The sequence below is a fragment of the Narcine bancroftii genome, chromosome 1 (assembly GCF_036971445.1).
Source record: "Narcine bancroftii isolate sNarBan1 chromosome 1, sNarBan1.hap1, whole genome shotgun sequence".
NCBI lineage: Eukaryota > Metazoa > Chordata > Chondrichthyes > Torpediniformes > Narcinidae > Narcine > Narcine bancroftii.
In genome coordinates, this window is record NC_091469.1 from 66,335,559 (window position 1) to 66,344,189 (window position 8,631).

The following is an 8,631-nucleotide window of genomic DNA, read 5'->3' on the forward strand; positions in this document are numbered from 1 at the left end:
TTGTACTTCTGAGTTTTCTAATAATACAACGATTCAGTGTAAATGGAAGTTTGATAATATTAGATTTAAGGGAATGAGAAAAGTTGTGGTAAATGGCCACAATTACAGGTAAATATGAAGTTATTGATTTTGATCCTTAAAAGCATAAAACATAATAATTTCTATATGGTGAAAAGCTAGAATCATTGGAATTCCAAAGATATACAGGTCCCTCCATAATGTTTCAGACAAAGACACTTTTTTCCTTTATTTTCTCCTGTGCTCCACAGTTTCAAATTTGAAATCAAACAATTCACATGTGACCAAAGTGCATATTCCAGATTTTATTTTGATTTGTCCATGTAGAAATGACAACACTTCTTATACATTTTTCTCATACTTCAGGGCACCATAATGTTTGGAACATTTGACTTCACAGGTGTTTGTGAGTATTCAGGTATGTTTCATTGGTTTATTGATTTATGCAAGGCTTGCATCTAAGCTTTTGGAAGCCTTTGGAGTCTGTAGTTACCATTTTTCAACATGAAGATCAGACCTGTGCCAATGAAAGTCAAAGATGTCATTATGAAGCTGAAAAGCAAGAATAAAACAATAAGAGACATCGTCTAAACCTTAGGATTACCAAAATCAACAGTTTGGAACATCATTAAGAAGAAAGCAATACTGGTGAGCTCAGTAATCACAAAGGGCCTAGTAGTTCAAGGAAGACCTCCACTACTGATGACAAAAGAATTCTCATCATTATGAAGAAAAATCTCCAAACCCCTGTCCAATATATAAGAAATGCTCTTCAAGAGGCAGGTGTGGATATATCAATAACTACTGCCCACAGAAGACTTCATGAACAGATGCTACTGTTACAAGATCAAACCAGCAACCACAAAGAAGGCATATCAAACAGGGGTAAAGATGAACAATTACCTTATTAACAAAAAATTCCAAAATCCCCCCTTTTATAACAATGCCCACCGGTTACTATGCAAATTTCTATAACAGTGTAAAACTAATAAATTCCCCAGCCTAAATATAACATATGTAATTAAAGTCTAAATTCTATTTCCAACCAGCCCACAGAAAAACTTAGACACAAAACAAACAGAAAAACACACAAGACTCACAAAAGTTCAATCTCAACTGAAGCAAGGATCATAAACAAAATTCAGTTTGTTTGATGAGAGAGAGAGAGAGAGAGAGAGAGCACAAAATTTGAAGTTGTCGTGTTGCTTGCATAGCGAGGAACCATAGGCTTGGTCCGGATCCTTCTGGCTGCCTTTGGAATGTTCATCCTTTTTGAAATCCCAACATTCTAAACTATCCTCCAAACCATGACTCATTCTCTGGGCCTTCTTCCACTCCACAGTACCCTCAGTGGTGGTTTATCATCCAAGTCCAGAAATTTTTAGATCATTTTCTGCACATGCTCAGTCTGTTTCCCACTCTCTCCGCAGTCCACCTTCACCTTGGCTCACGAAGGCAAACTGTCACTTTTTAACATAAAACCACACAATACATAGGTCAATACACAACACAGAAGTCTGTAACACCTCCCCTGCTAAAAAACAATTTGGTCCACAGGAACAAATTTTTAACAATTAATGGAAGTATTACATAAATAAAATAAAAACTCAATTTTTTTACAATAAGTATGTGATTAGATTCATATCTACCCAGATTAACATCTCAACAAACAATTTAGTATTACATTATCTGTCCCCTTCAAGTGTGTAATAATTAAATCATACTCTTGTAATAGTAAGCTCCAATTCTTATAAGCTCCTGTTCTTATTTTTCATTTTAGACAGAAAAACTAATGGATTATGATCAGTATATATTATTAATGGTTTTTGAGCAGTACAAATATACACATCAAAATGTTACAATGTTAAATCAAGAGCTAATAACTCCATCTTAATGGTCGAGTAATTTCGTTGATGGTCGTTAAACTTTTTCGAGAAGTACGAAATAGGATGTTCTACTGCATCACCATCCTTCTTCTGTAACAGTAGAGCACCAATCGCTTCATCACTGGTGTCCTCGGCTAAAGAGAATGGTTTTTCAAAGTTAGGGGACACAAGTACAGGCTGATGGCATAAAATGGCCTTTAATTTCAGAAACGCTTCCTGGCATGCAACTGACCAGATAAATTTTTCTTTCTTTCCAAGGAGTTTTGTGAATGGGAGTGCAATTTCTGCAAAGTTTTTACAAAATTGACGATAGTAGCCAATCATACCTAGAAATCTCTGAAGAGCTTTCTTATTACTGGGGATAGGGATCACAGTGATAACCAATACTTTCGCTCCAACTGGTGCCACCTGTCCCTGTCCTACCACATAACCCAGATAAATCATAGTGGCAGGTCCAAACTCACTCTTCTGCAAATTCACTGTGAGGTGTGCTTCCACCAGTCTCTCTGAAATAACTGCTCTAATTCAAGCATGTGTTCTTCCCATGTATCTGTACTAATTACTAAATCATCGATTATATGCTCCTGTGTGCTCTAAACCCTGAATTACTGCATTAATCATTCCCTGAAATGTGCCAGGTGCATTTTTCATCCAAAAGGCATAACATTATATTCATGCAATCCCGAAGGTGTAACAAATGCAGAAATCTCCCTGCCTTTCTCTGTCAAAAGAACACACCAGTATCCTTTTAAGAGATCAATCTTTGTAAGATACTTAGCCTTCCCCACCTGATCTAGACAATCATCTATTCTGGGAATAGAGAGCGCATCAGTCTTTGTCACCATGTATACCTTTCGATAATCTGTACAAAACCTAATTGAGCCAACTGGCTTAGGCACCAGTACACAGGGTGAACTCCAATTTGAACTTGATTTTTGGATGATGTCATTTTTGAGCATATAATCCACCTCTTGATCCAACAATCTGCTCTTTTCCTGATTAACTCAGTAAGGATGCTGCTTAATAGGCTTAGCATCAGTGACCGCCACATCATTACAAGCCACAGTGGTTCGTCTTGGAATATATCCTTAAATTTTGTAAGTAATGTTTTCATTTCTTCCCTTTCTGATTTAGTCAAATGCATTAACTTGGTGTCTAAGTTTTGCAAAACTATAGAGTTTTCCAGCCTGGGGCTTATCGCTTTCTGTGCTCCATGACCTTCCACGAAACTTAGCTCTTCCTTTCTTTCCTCTATAACGAGCAGCTTGGTTGGAATCCTAGTCTCCTCCTCATTTTCTCAAAGTAAGATTTAAGCATGTTCACGTGACAGACCTGTGTCTCTCTTCGACGATCAAGCATCTCATTGACATAGGTGAGCTGGTTAATTTTTGATTTCACCTTGTATGGTCCTGGAAACTGAGCTTTCAAAGTGTTTGACTGCATTGGAAACAAACCAATACTTTGTCGCCAGGTTTAATGTCCCAAAGTTTTGCTTTTTGATCATACCAAATTTTCATTTTTCCCTGAACGGTTTTTAAATTTTTCCTTGCCATCTCGCAAGCCTGATGTAATCTGTTTTTAAATTTGAAAACATAATCCAACAGATTTGATTGTGTATCATTATGTATCCACTATTCCTTCAACAATAGTAATGGACCCCTGACTTCATGACCAAACACCAACTCAAATGGACTAAAGCCAAGAGACTCCTGAGTTGCCTCTCTAACAGCAAACAATAACAAATGGATTCCTTCATCCCAATCCTTATTATTTTCCATGCAATAAGCCCTCATCATATTTTTCATGGTTAAATGGAACCTTTCCATGGTCCCTTGATTTTCAGGATGATAGGCAGATGACTCAATTTGATGGGCTCCCAATTCATACACCTCTTGTTGAAATATTCCAGGAATAAAATTACTCCCTTGGTCCGATTGAATTTCCCTTGCTAGGCCAAACAATGCGAAAAATTTTAGTGTAGCCTTCACAATCATTTTTGCTTTAATGTTTCTCAGGGGAATAGCCTCTGGAAACCTTGAAGCTGTGAACAAGAGTGTTAACAAATATTCATTTCCCGCTTTGGTTTTTGGCAATGGGCCAACACAATCCACTATCACTTTTGAGAAGGGCTCCCCGAAAGCAGGGTTGGATTGTAAAGGTGGCACTGGTGGTCCTTGATTAGGCTTGCTACCAGTTGACAAATGTGAGAGGTTCTACAAAAGTTCACAACATCCTTTCTTAATTTCTGCCAATAAAACTGTTTCCTTATCTTTTCTACCGTCTTCTTCACTCCAAGTTAACCTCCTAAACGTGAACTATGAGCCAACTTTAATATTTCATTCCTCTATGTTTTGGGAATTACAACTTGCCTTACTACCACCCAGTTTTCACTGGCAGGAATCACTTGTGGTCTCCCCTTTCTCATCAATATTCCATCTTGAACAAAGTAACCTCCTGGCACAGTTTCAATTTTCTGGTTGGTCAGAATCTTATCTCTTATTCCAGCAAGATCAGGATCATGCTTTTGTCTGGCTATTAATTCTTCTCTTGACAACAGCAAAGCTGGATCCTTAGGTTTGTTCTCCACTACAGGTCATCACAGACTTTCTCTACCTCTACCATTTTTCTAGACATGGCTCTAGTAATGGCACACGCAGGGTAGATTTCCAAATTCTTTTTGAACTCATAAACCAATGGTTTATTTGTGAGTTTCACTGCAGGTAAGACTTTACCCTTTGCTAAATCATTCCCTAACAAAAGAGAAACTCCATCCACTGGCAGACTTGATCTTATCCCTATCGTAACCGGGCCATTAACAAAGTCTGATTTAATCACTATTCTATGCAAAGTTATAGGCTCTGCTTCACCACCAATGGCTTTAATTAAATTCACATCTCCAGTATTGGTCTCCTCACCAAAATTCAAAACATTGCTCAATACAAGCGATTGGGCTGCTCCAGTATCCCGCAGGATTTTAACTGGCACTTGATTGGATCCTTCTTTAACCGAAATGAAACCTTCAGTCATGAATGGTTTAAAAATATCCCTAACTTTCTCACTCTGAACACAGGCGGTTGGTACCACCCGTTTCTCTTTCTTTCTTTTCAGTACAGGACAATTTGCTATTATGTGCCCTGCCTTCTTACAATAGTGGCAAATAACACTCGAAAATTTTTCCTTCACCCATTTCTCTTCCTCTCTTCCTTTAACCTCACTTCTAGATTTTCTTTCTACTCTACTTGGATTATCAGCAGTATTCCTTTGAAAGGTTTTTCCCTGGTATCCACTTAGACTTGTGGGTTAAAGAATATTTAACCAATTCTTGCCAAGTTTTTATATTTTTCTCTGCCAAGTACACTTGAATATCGTCAGGAACACAATTTTTAATCTCCTCAATCCGAATGATTTCCCTCAATAAATCAAAGTTATTTTCTACTTTCATTGCGACACACCAGCGATCAAAACACACAACCTTCCTATTAGCAAATTCCAGGTAAAATTGGATTGATGCTTTTTTTAAACTCCTGAACTTTTGTCTATAAACCTCTGGAATTAGTTCATAAGATCGGAGTATAGCCTGCTTTACGAATTCGTAATCAGCTGTTTGTTGTACAGTGAGACACGAGTACACCTGTTGGGCTTTCCCTTTAAGAACACTTTGTAGCAGGAGTGACCACTGATCTGTTGGCCATTTTAAATTTACAGCTACTTTCTCAAAATGCTGAAAATACTGGTCTATTTCAGCTTCCTCAAATGGAGGAACTAACCTCATTTCTCCACTGACCAGAAACCTCTCCTCCTGACCAGCATGTGGGTTTTGGGCTTCTCCCTCTACTTGGGCTAGGGTCTGCCTCAATTTAGCTAGTTCTAGCTCATGCTTCCGTTCTTTCTCTCTCTCCTCCCCTGCGGCTGCCCTTTCCTCCATTTCTGCCTGCCTTACTGCTTTCCATTCGGCCTCTCTTTTTTCCTCTAAATTTACTTTTCTCAAAGCCAACATTACTTCCTCTAAAGTTTTCTCCTTTGGAAACTGTTCTAATGCAGCTTCTTCAAATACCCCCTTTCCTACATAGTGCTTAGCAATCTTTCGGGCAATTTCCATTCTTTTATCCCAGTTCTTACTGTAAGAAATTTTAACTTGCCAACTATAACCATCAGTTCTGACTTTTTAGCCATTTTTTAATTAACCACTGAAGGGTTAGCTATGAACTGGTCAATATTCATAGTTGCTGGTTTTTCTGCTGGTGATTTATATACTCACCATTTATTTTTTAATTTCAAGCTGGAGGTTGAGTCAAACTCAGCTGACTGATAACTAAGCACAAGTCAATCATCCCTAAAGCTTCCTAATTGGATTAATCCTGGACGATTCCCCCAAATTATGTTATGAGATCAAACCAGCAACCACAAAGAAGGCGTATCACACAGGGATAAAGATGAACAATTACTTTATTAACAAAATTCACCTTCAAACTTTAATTCAAAATCCCCCCTATTATAACAATGCCCACTGGTTACTATGCAAATTTCTATAACAATGTAAAACTAATAAATTCCCCAGCCTAAATATAACATATGTAATTAAAGTCTAAGTTCTATTTCCAACCAGCCCACAGAAAAGCTTAGACACAAAACATACAAGACTCACAAAACTTCGACCTCAACTGAAGCCAAGATCATAAACAAAATTCAGTTTGTTTGGTTAACTGAAGCCAAAAGATCTTTGAGAGAGAGAGAGAGAGAGAGAGAGAGAGAGAGAGAGAGAGAGAGAGAGAGAGAGAGAGAGAGAGAGAGAGAGAGAGAGAGAGAGTGAGAGAGAAAGAGAGAGCACAAAATTTGAAGTTGTCTTGTGTTGCTTGCAGAGAGAGGAATCACTGGCTTGGTCCGGATCCTTCTGGCTGCCTTTGGAATTTTCATCCTTTTTGAAGTCCCAACATTCTAAACTGTCCTTCAGACCATGACTCATGCTCTGGGCCTTCTTCCACTCCACAACACCACCCAGTGGTTGTTTATCGTCCAAGCCCAGAAAATTTTAGATCATTTTCTGCACATGCTCAGTCCTTATCCCACTCTCTCAGCAGTCCACCTTCACCTTAGCTCTCTAAGGCAAACTGTCACTTTTAACATTAAACCACACAACACATAGGCCAATACAGAACACAGAACTCTGTAACCTACACTGTAAGATGCAAACCACTAGTTAGCCACAGAAACAGTATGGCCAGATTACAGTTTGCCAAGAAATATTTAAAAGTCCCTGGAGATTTCTAGATAATGGTCTTGATGACAGATGAGACCAAGATTAACCTGTGTCAGAGTGATGGCAAGAGCCAAGGGTGTAGACGTAAAGGAAATGACCAAGATCCAAAGCATACCATTTTGCCATTGTTTGCACTTTGCATTATAGTGTCTGTATTTCTTATTATTAAGTTTTCTGCAAACAGTAGTCATTGCCATATCTACACCTTCCTCATGAAGAGTGTTTTTGATCAGCTGCACATACATTTGGGGGGTTTTCTTCATCTGTCTGTCTGTCTGTCTCTCTCTCTCTCTCTCTCCCCCTTCCCTCATTTAGACAATTAGCTGCCTTCATCCCTCTTACAGAAGAGTACATGTTTTCACACTTTCCCAGATTAAACTCCATTTGCAAAATTTTGCCCACCCACTTAATCTGTCCACTCTTCTCGGCCATACATATAAACAATAAGAGACTGAGGACTGAGAGCTGATCCCTGGGTTAGTCCACTGATTACATCCTTCCAACCTGTGAAAGTCCTATTTATTCCAACTCTCTGCTTTCAGAATAACTACTTTGAAGTCCATGCCCACACTCTTCCTCGTGTCCTTTAGCTCTTATTTTTGTGCAGCTTCCATGATTTGCTGTACCAAGCCCATGTGGAAGAGGTGGAAATGAGGCAATCTCCCTTCTGTTGTCTGGGATGCAGGACAACCTCCATACAAAGGCACAGAACACTGCAACTCGATGTGCAGGAAGTTTTTTGACCTTTTATGGGTTGTGGTAATGAACAGAAATAGCTTCCAATGACTGATCTCTGCAACTGTTTCCCCCATCTCAGACACTGCTCACCAGAACATTTTCATTCCCCCCCACCCCTGACAACTTGTGATCAATCAGGACTCATTCCTCATATTTGCTCCATGATGTTTTCACACACACACACCCAGCACTTCAGGAAGCCACAGACCCTGATCTCATAGCTTATACAAATGTGCCAAAGACTCAATATTATAGACACATCACACAAACACTGCAAAATACTCACTGAGGTAATTTCTCTTTCATGCCAACTGGTATAGAAGAAGATGCAAAACTTCTCATGGACTGGAAGTCCAAACCACAGGAGAGGAGCCTGCGGCTGGCAACTATTGATATGGCCTTAGATGAGACCTTGGCCAGAGGAGGAACTGAAACCATCAAGGCTGTTTGGATTCTCACACATAAATTCCCCTTCTTGCCTTTCCTTCCCCCTTAACGCACACTCTCCTCTAATTTAGAATCTGCAGGCACGTTGCTCGCTGCCACCTCCACTCACCACATCTTTATCTTTGCACCTTTTTGATTTCAGATTCCTTCCACTGGCTGGGAGGGAGAGGAATCAGGATGAACACTCATCACTTGATTTTGCAGTCACAGCTACAACTGCACCAACCCGCACACCACACAAAGCTTTTCACTTGCATCTTGGTACATGTGACACGAGTTCAAGGC

General features: G+C 39.3%; 1 long non-coding RNA gene across 3 annotated transcripts; it reads right to left on the reverse strand.

Moving 5' to 3' along the window:
• Positions 1-310: 310 nt before the first annotated feature.
• Positions 311-8,304, reverse strand: LOC138737891 (uncharacterized). 3 transcript variants are annotated; one of them, XR_011341472.1, is made up of 2 exons: positions 8,186-8,304; positions 311-535 (listed from the first exon to the last, which is right to left on the reverse strand). It is a non-coding gene; the product is annotated as an uncharacterized lncRNA (long non-coding RNA). The 3 variants fall into 3 exon arrangements; XR_011341370.1 differs by lacking the exon at positions 8,186-8,304 and adding an exon at positions 6,550-6,782; XR_011341421.1 differs by lacking the exon at positions 8,186-8,304 and adding an exon at positions 1,119-6,398.
• Between the last annotated feature and the right edge of the window lie 327 nt (positions 8,305-8,631).